Source organism: Pan troglodytes, chromosome 15, assembly GCF_028858775.2.
Source record: "Pan troglodytes isolate AG18354 chromosome 15, NHGRI_mPanTro3-v2.0_pri, whole genome shotgun sequence".
Taxonomy (NCBI): Eukaryota; Metazoa; Chordata; class Mammalia; order Primates; family Hominidae; genus Pan; species Pan troglodytes.
The window spans coordinates 27,720,636-27,728,951 of record NC_072413.2 but is presented as its reverse complement, the minus strand read 5'-3'; the positions used below and the strand labels follow the sequence as shown (position 1 = coordinate 27,728,951).

General features: G+C 34.4%; 1 non-coding gene across 1 annotated transcript; it reads right to left on the bottom strand.

Annotated features, from left to right (window-relative positions):
- Positions 1-2,881: 2,881 nt before the first annotated feature.
- Positions 2,882-3,013, bottom strand: LOC112205488 (U11 spliceosomal RNA). Its single transcript, XR_002939440.1, has one exon. It is a non-coding gene; the product is annotated as a U11 spliceosomal RNA (small nuclear RNA).
- Between the last annotated feature and the right edge of the window lie 5,303 nt (positions 3,014-8,316).

Here is an 8,316-nt window from a genome sequence, read left to right as displayed (position 1 = left end):
AGAAACCCCATCTCTACTGAAAATACAAAATTAGCCAGACGTGGTGGTGCATGCCTGTAATCCCAGCTACTCGGGAGGCTGAGGCAGAAGAATCGCTTGAACCCAGGAGGCAGAAGTTACGGTGAGCCGAGATCGCGTCGTTGCACTCCAGCCTGGGCAACAAGAGCGAAACTCCGTCTAAAAAAAAAAAAAAAATTCAAAGACACAAAAATTACTAGTATTTGCTTAAATTGAAAGGGTTGGGTGATTAATAAAGTACAGAGTTTATGAAGAAGAATAAAAAATTCTGGAGAAGAAATTATGGAAATAAATATTTGATTGCTTGTCCTTAATTTTCAAAATTTTGATTTAGGTCTATTTTAAATTAGAAAATAGAAAGATCTAAATATAGACATGGAGGCAGAGACCTAGATGCTTGAATTTTAAGTTATGACTGATGTTGACATAGAGTAAAACTTTATTGATTTAAATTTCTCTTAATCTTTCTCTTAAGAGGAATATTGCTCTTTCTTTGTTATCAGAACATTCTAGAGAGGTGATGGATGAGTGCTTGTTGTGTGTTAGGACTCATTATTAGCGGTATCTTTTCATAAACATGTGTTTCATTTTGTTTTACCAAATCCAAATCCTTCTGTCAGTAGTACCAGCTATCGGTAAAGTGAGACAAATATGTTATTCAGCCCTAGACTCTGGAAGTTAAGTAATTTATTTTTAAGATGATTGATTATTATAGAATCTAAATTTTTGCCCAAATTATGTTTTTATGAAGGTTTTCTCAAAATAAATGTTCTAGGATAAACCTCATAGGAAAGACAAAACTCATGCAAAAGTTATTTTTTCTATATTGGATATAAAACAATAATTTAAAAATTATGCAATTTCATAGAATAATTTTTCTGATAACATTATTAGACAAAATATTTTCAATATTGATAATGTCTCAATAAGTGTTTCTGAAAAGTTATTATAAAATCTATATGGAGGTATCACAATAGCTCATTGAGTTATGAAGTACTAATACAATTTTTGATATCAAATTCTACTTTTTAAATTACTGACTCTTTCAAAACTTTCTTGATTTCCAGGTCACATCTTCCATTTTCTGTCTATTTGAATTTCTAAGGTTTAATTTATGCCAAGCACTAAGTACTTCGCATGTATTAACTAATTTATAGTTCTGATACTCTGTAAGTTACGTGGTGGTGCATGCCTGTAATCCCCTTTTTTATCCTTATCATCCCCTTTTACAGATAAGGATGTTGAAAACAGGTGAATAATTTGCCACGTTTGGGTACCCAGACAGCCTGGTTCCAGCACTGACATTCTTAATTGCTATCCCTTACAACTGCTAGCATCATATTTTCTAGTTTAAAGACGAGGCCAGGCTCATTGCTTATATTAAGGAATGGAGAATTTTATGGCATAATCCACTCAGCAAGTCCTTCTGTCAGTAGTCCTAATAAGTAACAGTTATTAGTATTTACTAAAGTGCCACTGTGTATGAGTCTTAGAGCCAAGTCCTGGAAGGATGCAAAAATAGACTGTCCTTAAAGAAATCTAGACACTTAAAGAGAAGAGAGATGTGCTCACCAATAGACATATGAGCAAAATATTGTGATAACACAGAGAAAATTAAAAAAATAATAATCTGAGATGGTTAAAGGGAGTGAGGAGAGAAAAAAACAATCATTGTTAAGAGGGTCTGGCCTAAAAATTGAGATAAGATGCATATTTGACATCAATCAGAGTTATTTTTTAAAGCAAGAAAAGTAGAGCAAGCATAAGAAATATACGCATTTATGTTAATTAAATTCTTATTTATCTTCCAAAGGACAAGGGTCAATGAAACTAAAGACAGTTCCTTTCCCTGTCCTTGAATACATTCACATAAATACATAAAGAGAAATAAAAATCACCATTACTTAAGATGAGCCAGGGCATACATCCTTTTAGGTTAATTCACAGGACAGGGACAAGCTCCAAACCATCAGGTAGAGTGGGTGAGGCATTTCTAGTATACAGTCAAGACCTGTCGAGACTCTCCAGCCTGTAGGACACTCAGATGTCAACTTGAAGTGGTAGAAGTTTACTTGAGGTCCAAAGAGCAGAGCATAACTACTTTCTGCTTTGTTAGGGTGTGGAAGGTGGTTTGCTGAAGTAATAAGTCTAGAGGTCGTTAGTCCCATTTCTTCCAGTTTTGTGTATATGATGATAGTAATTAAATTTAAAACTTATTATTAAAAATCCTCTTTGAAGTAGTGTTTCTGGTTTTTTAAAAAATAACTTCAGCATTAGCCTCCAGATAAACAATATAAGTTTTTTTACCTTAATTTTGAGAAAGACTTTTTTTTATAAAGCTTTAAAAAATCACCTATTTACTTTCAGAATGGATTGAGGAAAACTTATTTAAAAAGATGTGTACACAAAAAGGCTTATTTATTTATTTATTTATTTACTTATTTATTTATTTTATGAGTAAGGGCACCAGGACCAACAATCACCAGTGATATGGTTTGGATCTGTGTCGCCGCCCAAATTTCATCTTGAATTGTAATCCCCAATGTTGAAGGTGGAGCCTGCTGGGAGGCATGGGTCATGGGAGTGGATTTCCCCATTGGTGCTGTTCTCATGATAGTGAGTGAGTTCTTATGAGATCCAGTTGTTTAAAAGCATGTAGTACGTCTCCCCTCTCTTGGTCTTGCTCCTGCTCCAGCCGTGTAAGAAGAGCTGCTTCTCCTTTGCCTTCCGCCATGAATGTAAAGTTCCTGAAACCTTCCCAGAAGCTGAACAGAAGCTGCTGTGCTTCTTGTACAGCCTGCAGAACCATGAGCTGATTAAACCTCTTTTCTTATAAATTACACAGTCTCAGGTATTTATAGCGTGTGAGAATGGACTAATACAACCAGCTATCCACCTGCCAAAAAATTATACTTCCAAAATTCCTTGATGTCAATTCTGCACTAAGAGCAATCAAGTTGCCCTGCATGTATCACTCACAACAGCAGCTTTTTTTTTTTTTCAAAAAACCGTTTAGAATAGAGAAAAAAAATGCTTTTTTTTTTTTTTGGAAGTCGAAAATATATGATTACAGGAGCAAATATATTAACTGTGATTAAACCCACACATAGAAATTCCTGATAGCCAGTAACAAGGTAAACAGAATGGATTTTATAACTCCTATAATCTTGTAAAAGATGTGGATTACTTTTTCAAAGGAAAAAAATTATGTGTAAGGGACATTGAACAAAATATGTAGATGGTTTCCAATGATAGTTTTATATGGTTTGTCCTATATAGACTCTAGATAAAAATCAAGGACATCACATCAAAATTCTAGTACTTGTAAATTATTTGCAATATTTTTTACTTGTCTTTTTTTTGTAAATAATTTGTAAAACATTTACTTAGTAAATCTGTTATCGTGGGAGGCTTAGTGAATGTGGTCCAAGTTTACAGCTTTCTGGTTTAATTTGCTATGAGGTAGTTCTTAGTCTATCAGACAAACTACTCATACACCCCTCTAAATATTCTATTTTCTTTTGATATGTACCACTTAGAGCTTTTGAAGGGAAACTAGATAGGAGAATGTGTTTATATCACTAATAAAACACGGTTTGCTTATAAGTTCTGTGTTAGGAATTAAAAATGTCTAGCTCTCAAAGGTTTATTGTAGCAGTATAAAGTGCAGCTGTAGAGACAAAATGCCAAGGTTCAAATGCAAGATTCACCCTCTATTTAGTTGCAGTACTTTAGTGCCTATGCATCCTCTTCTATAAAATGGAGTTGAAACTAGAGACAACTATAAGTTCTAGGCAATGATTAATGCATATATCACACCTAATCAGCGCCATCTAATTGAGTGCTTTTATTGTCTTAGATGAGATAAGTTTCACATGCTGTTATGACATGAGTCAGACTGAATTCTCTTTGTAGAGAGGAGTTCCCTCCTGTACAGATGTGAGTAAAAGCCCTCAGGGCTTATCTTTTCCTTTAAGAAGTAGCTTGTGAGCTACTCAAATTCCTGAAGATGCATTTGAATAAAGTATAATTACACATCAAAGTACAGGACAGAAATAATTTTACACCCACACTTTCAGGATAAGTCATCTACCTCAGTTGTGCGGGAGCTATAGTTTTGAAATATTTGACTTCAAATTGTATCAAAATTACCAGCTAAACTAGCAAAACTTAGTCATTTAATCCATTTCTAGAAAATTTAAAGAAATTGATGTACTGGATTAGGTAGTTTAATATAGGAAATACCAATTTTAGGTTTGGCAGAGTTGATATCAGAAATGTTTGAGTTAGCTATTTCAGAACCAATGACTTGTGTGTATAAACACACATACATTTTGTATATAGATACACACGCATTGGAATATATATGTGTGTGTGTGTATATATGTATATATACACCAATTATATATATGTGTGTGTGTGTGTGCGCGTGCATGTATGTATGGAGATTTATCACATAAATTAACTCACACAGTTATGGAGGCCAAGAATTACCATGATCTGCTGTCTGCAAGCTACAAAGTTGGTGGTGTAATTCATTCTAAGTGTGAAGGTCTGAGAACTGGGGGGCTAATGGTATAAGTCCTGGCCTGAGTCCAAAAGCCCAGGAGCCAGGAACACCGATATCTGAAGGGAGGAGAAGATGGATGTCTCATCTCAAGCAGAGAGAGAAAATTTGTCCTTCCTCCACATTTTCTTCTATTTGAGACCACAGTGGACTGGATGATGCCCACCCACACTGGTGAGAAAGGATCTTTTTTACTCAGTCTGCTGATTTAAATGTTAATCTCTTCTGGAAACACCATCACAAACACATCCAGAAATAATGTTTTACCAGCTGTCTGGGCATCCCTTAGTACAGTTATGTTGATATATAAAATTAACCCTCACAGCTATAACAAGGCAAGAGCTTGTGAAATCTAAAGATTTGAAAAGCCAGGAAAAGGATAATTAAGCCTATTTTATGACCTTTCAGTGGGGCTACTTAAAGCATTTCAGAAATATGGGAGTGGGTCTCACTGTTAACATGGCTTAGGTGAGAAAAGATGCAATACCACTGAACATAGAGTACCTCTATAAATTTCCTAGTATGTCCACTGGAGAACCCCAGTCACTCAGCAGATCCTTCTCTTCTTTCTTTCTGGACTGAACTGCTCACAAAACTCAGGGGCACAATAATTAATTAATAAGCACTGTCTCTGGTAGATTTCTTAATTCTGTCTGATATAATCTCCTTTCTGAAGTTGCCTGCTGTGACACCCATAGTGACCTATATTAAGTTAACAATAAGAAGAAAATCATTATATCTTGGATACCTGTTTATTAAGCATGGATTTTTAATGATTGCCATGTTTTATCTGACTTTGAATCAACCCATTGGACCTAGAACATATTCAAAAGCTATTCCCAGGCACTAAGACCCAAAGGAATTCAGTAAGTATTAACTATTATTTGAGTTTGATTGAGAGGAACTAAGTAAAATTCTAAATCATCTATTGAAACCTTCTTTGAAGATGATAAATAATTTGATGTTTAAACATCAAGGACTTTGGGTGGATGGCAGCAGGAATAGTGGAGTAAGGAACTTCAAAAATTCACTTCTGCATCAAGGAATAAAAACATTGGCAAAAATGGTCTAAATATCTTTTTTAGAACTCTGGAAATTACCTAAAGACTTGCAACAATCCAAGACACATCTTTTAAAGAAAAATGGCTGAATCTGGGTAAGAACAGCAAACTTTGTGGTATTTTAATTTGTCCTAATTCTACCCCTCTTTCTCCAGCTCTGCACTAGCCTTGCGAACCAGCAGCCCCACAATCACAATGAAAACAAGGCAGTTAGCAGTCACCAGAAGGGTCACAATGGGTTGATGCCTTTTCAACGCTCTATTCTCAGAGAATTGTCATTTATCTTGTAGTTCTCTGAAACTCTTCACTTGTGGGAAGGGTTTGTCTATATGTGAAGCAACTCAGAAATCACTCTGAACAAATCACTTTTCCCCTGGGAGAAAACTATCAGTTGCAATTATTTGATATCACCTCTGTCTGAGGCAGCAATAACAGTTGGAGCAAACAAGAAGCTTGCCAAAGAAACAGCTAGAGATGAGATGTCTGTAGGGCACTTTGAAAAGCTTCTACTAATTCCTGGGAATCAAGGAGTCCACAGGGCTACGTACATGCCCAGGAAACACCTAAAAAGGCCCTAACCTCTCATCTCTGGCTGACCCTGAGGCTCTGTTAAAACAGAAAGTGAAGGCTAAAGCAGAGTTGAAAACTGACCAGCTGAACAGTTAAGGGATGACCCAACATGTACACAGAGCAAAGGCTGGACGACCTATTGCTTTCAGGAATTTAAGGAAATCTCTGTCCAATCATTAGCCAACCACTAAGCTAACTAATCACGGAAACAACAGAGAATACAAATTTTAAAGGATCAGATTTAGTTCTGGAAAGTCACTGAAAAAATATATTGGAACAGCAGCAGCAAGAATAATAAACCATGGGATAGAGAATCTGATTTACAGAGCTGTCACATTATATTATTGCAGATGTCTAGGTTTCAAGAAAATAACTGTGAGGCATGTGAAGAAACAAGAGTATGATTCATGCACAAGAATAAAAGCAGTCAATAGAACCTGCCAATGAGGAAATACAGATGTTGGATTTACTATGCAAATACTTTAAATTAGCAATTTGAAATACGTTCAAAGAACAAAAGGAAAGTATACATAAAGAACTAAAAAAAGTATTAGAATGGTATCTTATCAGATAATATCAATATAAATATAGAAATTATAAAAAGACAGACATTTTAGAATTAAAAATTAAATTGAAATGAGAAATTCACTAAAGGGCTTAGTAGCAGATTCGAGATGGCAAAAATAAAATTTAGTGAACTTGAAGATAGGTCAATTGAGATTATCCAAATCCAAGAACAAAAGACGGAAGAAAATAAACAAAAATCTCAAGAGACCCAAGGGATAGAACCAAGCGTACTAACATGCTCATAATAGGAGTTCCAGAAGCAGAGGAGAGACAGAAAGGGGCAAAAAGAATACTTGAAAAAATAATGGCCAAAAATGTCCTAAGTTTCATGAAAAACAACAATCTGTGTACCCATGAAGCTCGATGAATTCCATTTAGGATAAACTCAAGAAGATCCACACCTAGATACAACATAATCAACTTCAAAAGCTAAATAAAGAATTTTGAAAGCAGAAAATTAAAGTGACTTTTTATGCCCACAGGATCCTCTTGTTATTACCTTTATGTGTAAGTTACCTCTTGTAACAGACAATTTCTCAACAGAAATCACACAAGTCAGGAAAGAGTGAGATGACTGACTCAAGGTGCTGAAAGAATAATACTGTCAAATGAGAAATCTATATCCACCAAAGCTACCCTTCAAAAATGAAGGGAAAATTAACATATTCTAAGATGAATAAAAACTGAGAAAACACATTGCTAGCTGACTTGCCCTAAAATAAATAATAAAGGAAGACATTTAGGCTGAAATGAAACGAGATAGTAACCTGACTCTGCAAGAATAAAGGGCACCAGTAAATATAACTGCATAGATAAATGTAAATGACAATATTAACGTAGTTTTAAATTTGTAGCTCATTTTTAATTCTACCTAATTTACAAAGAAAACTACATGAAACAATAATTATAAATCTGTGTTGACGGGCATATAGTGTTTGAAGGTTAAATTATATGACAATAGCACAAAGGAGCAGGGAGTGAATGGAACTACATAGAGCAATTTTTTGTGTACTATTAAAATTAACTTGGTATCAATAAGAAATAGATTGTTATAAGTGAATATGTTAATTGTAAATTCCAGGACAGCCACTAAGAAAATAAATGTAAAAAATATAGTAAAAGAAATGACATTGGATTTAAATGGTACACTAGAAAATATCTATTGACACAAAAAATATTCTTGTAATAGAGAAATAGAGTAACAGAGAAATGAAAAAAGACATGACATGTAGACATAAGACATAAACAAATAGTAAAATGCCATATGTAATAATAAAATATGGGCAATTACATTAAATATAAGTCAATTCAATTCTCAAATCACAAGGCAGAGATTGGCAAACCAAGAAAAAAATTTGCATTTCTAATGGCATCAAAAGGAATGAAATGCTTAGTAACAGATTTAAGAAAAGTGCAAAACATACACTTAAAAAAATAAGAAGCCTTAAAAAAATTTACACCCATCTTTTATGAACTATTCCAAAAATAGAAGAAGAGGGAACACTTTCCAATTCTTCTATGTGGCCAGTGTTC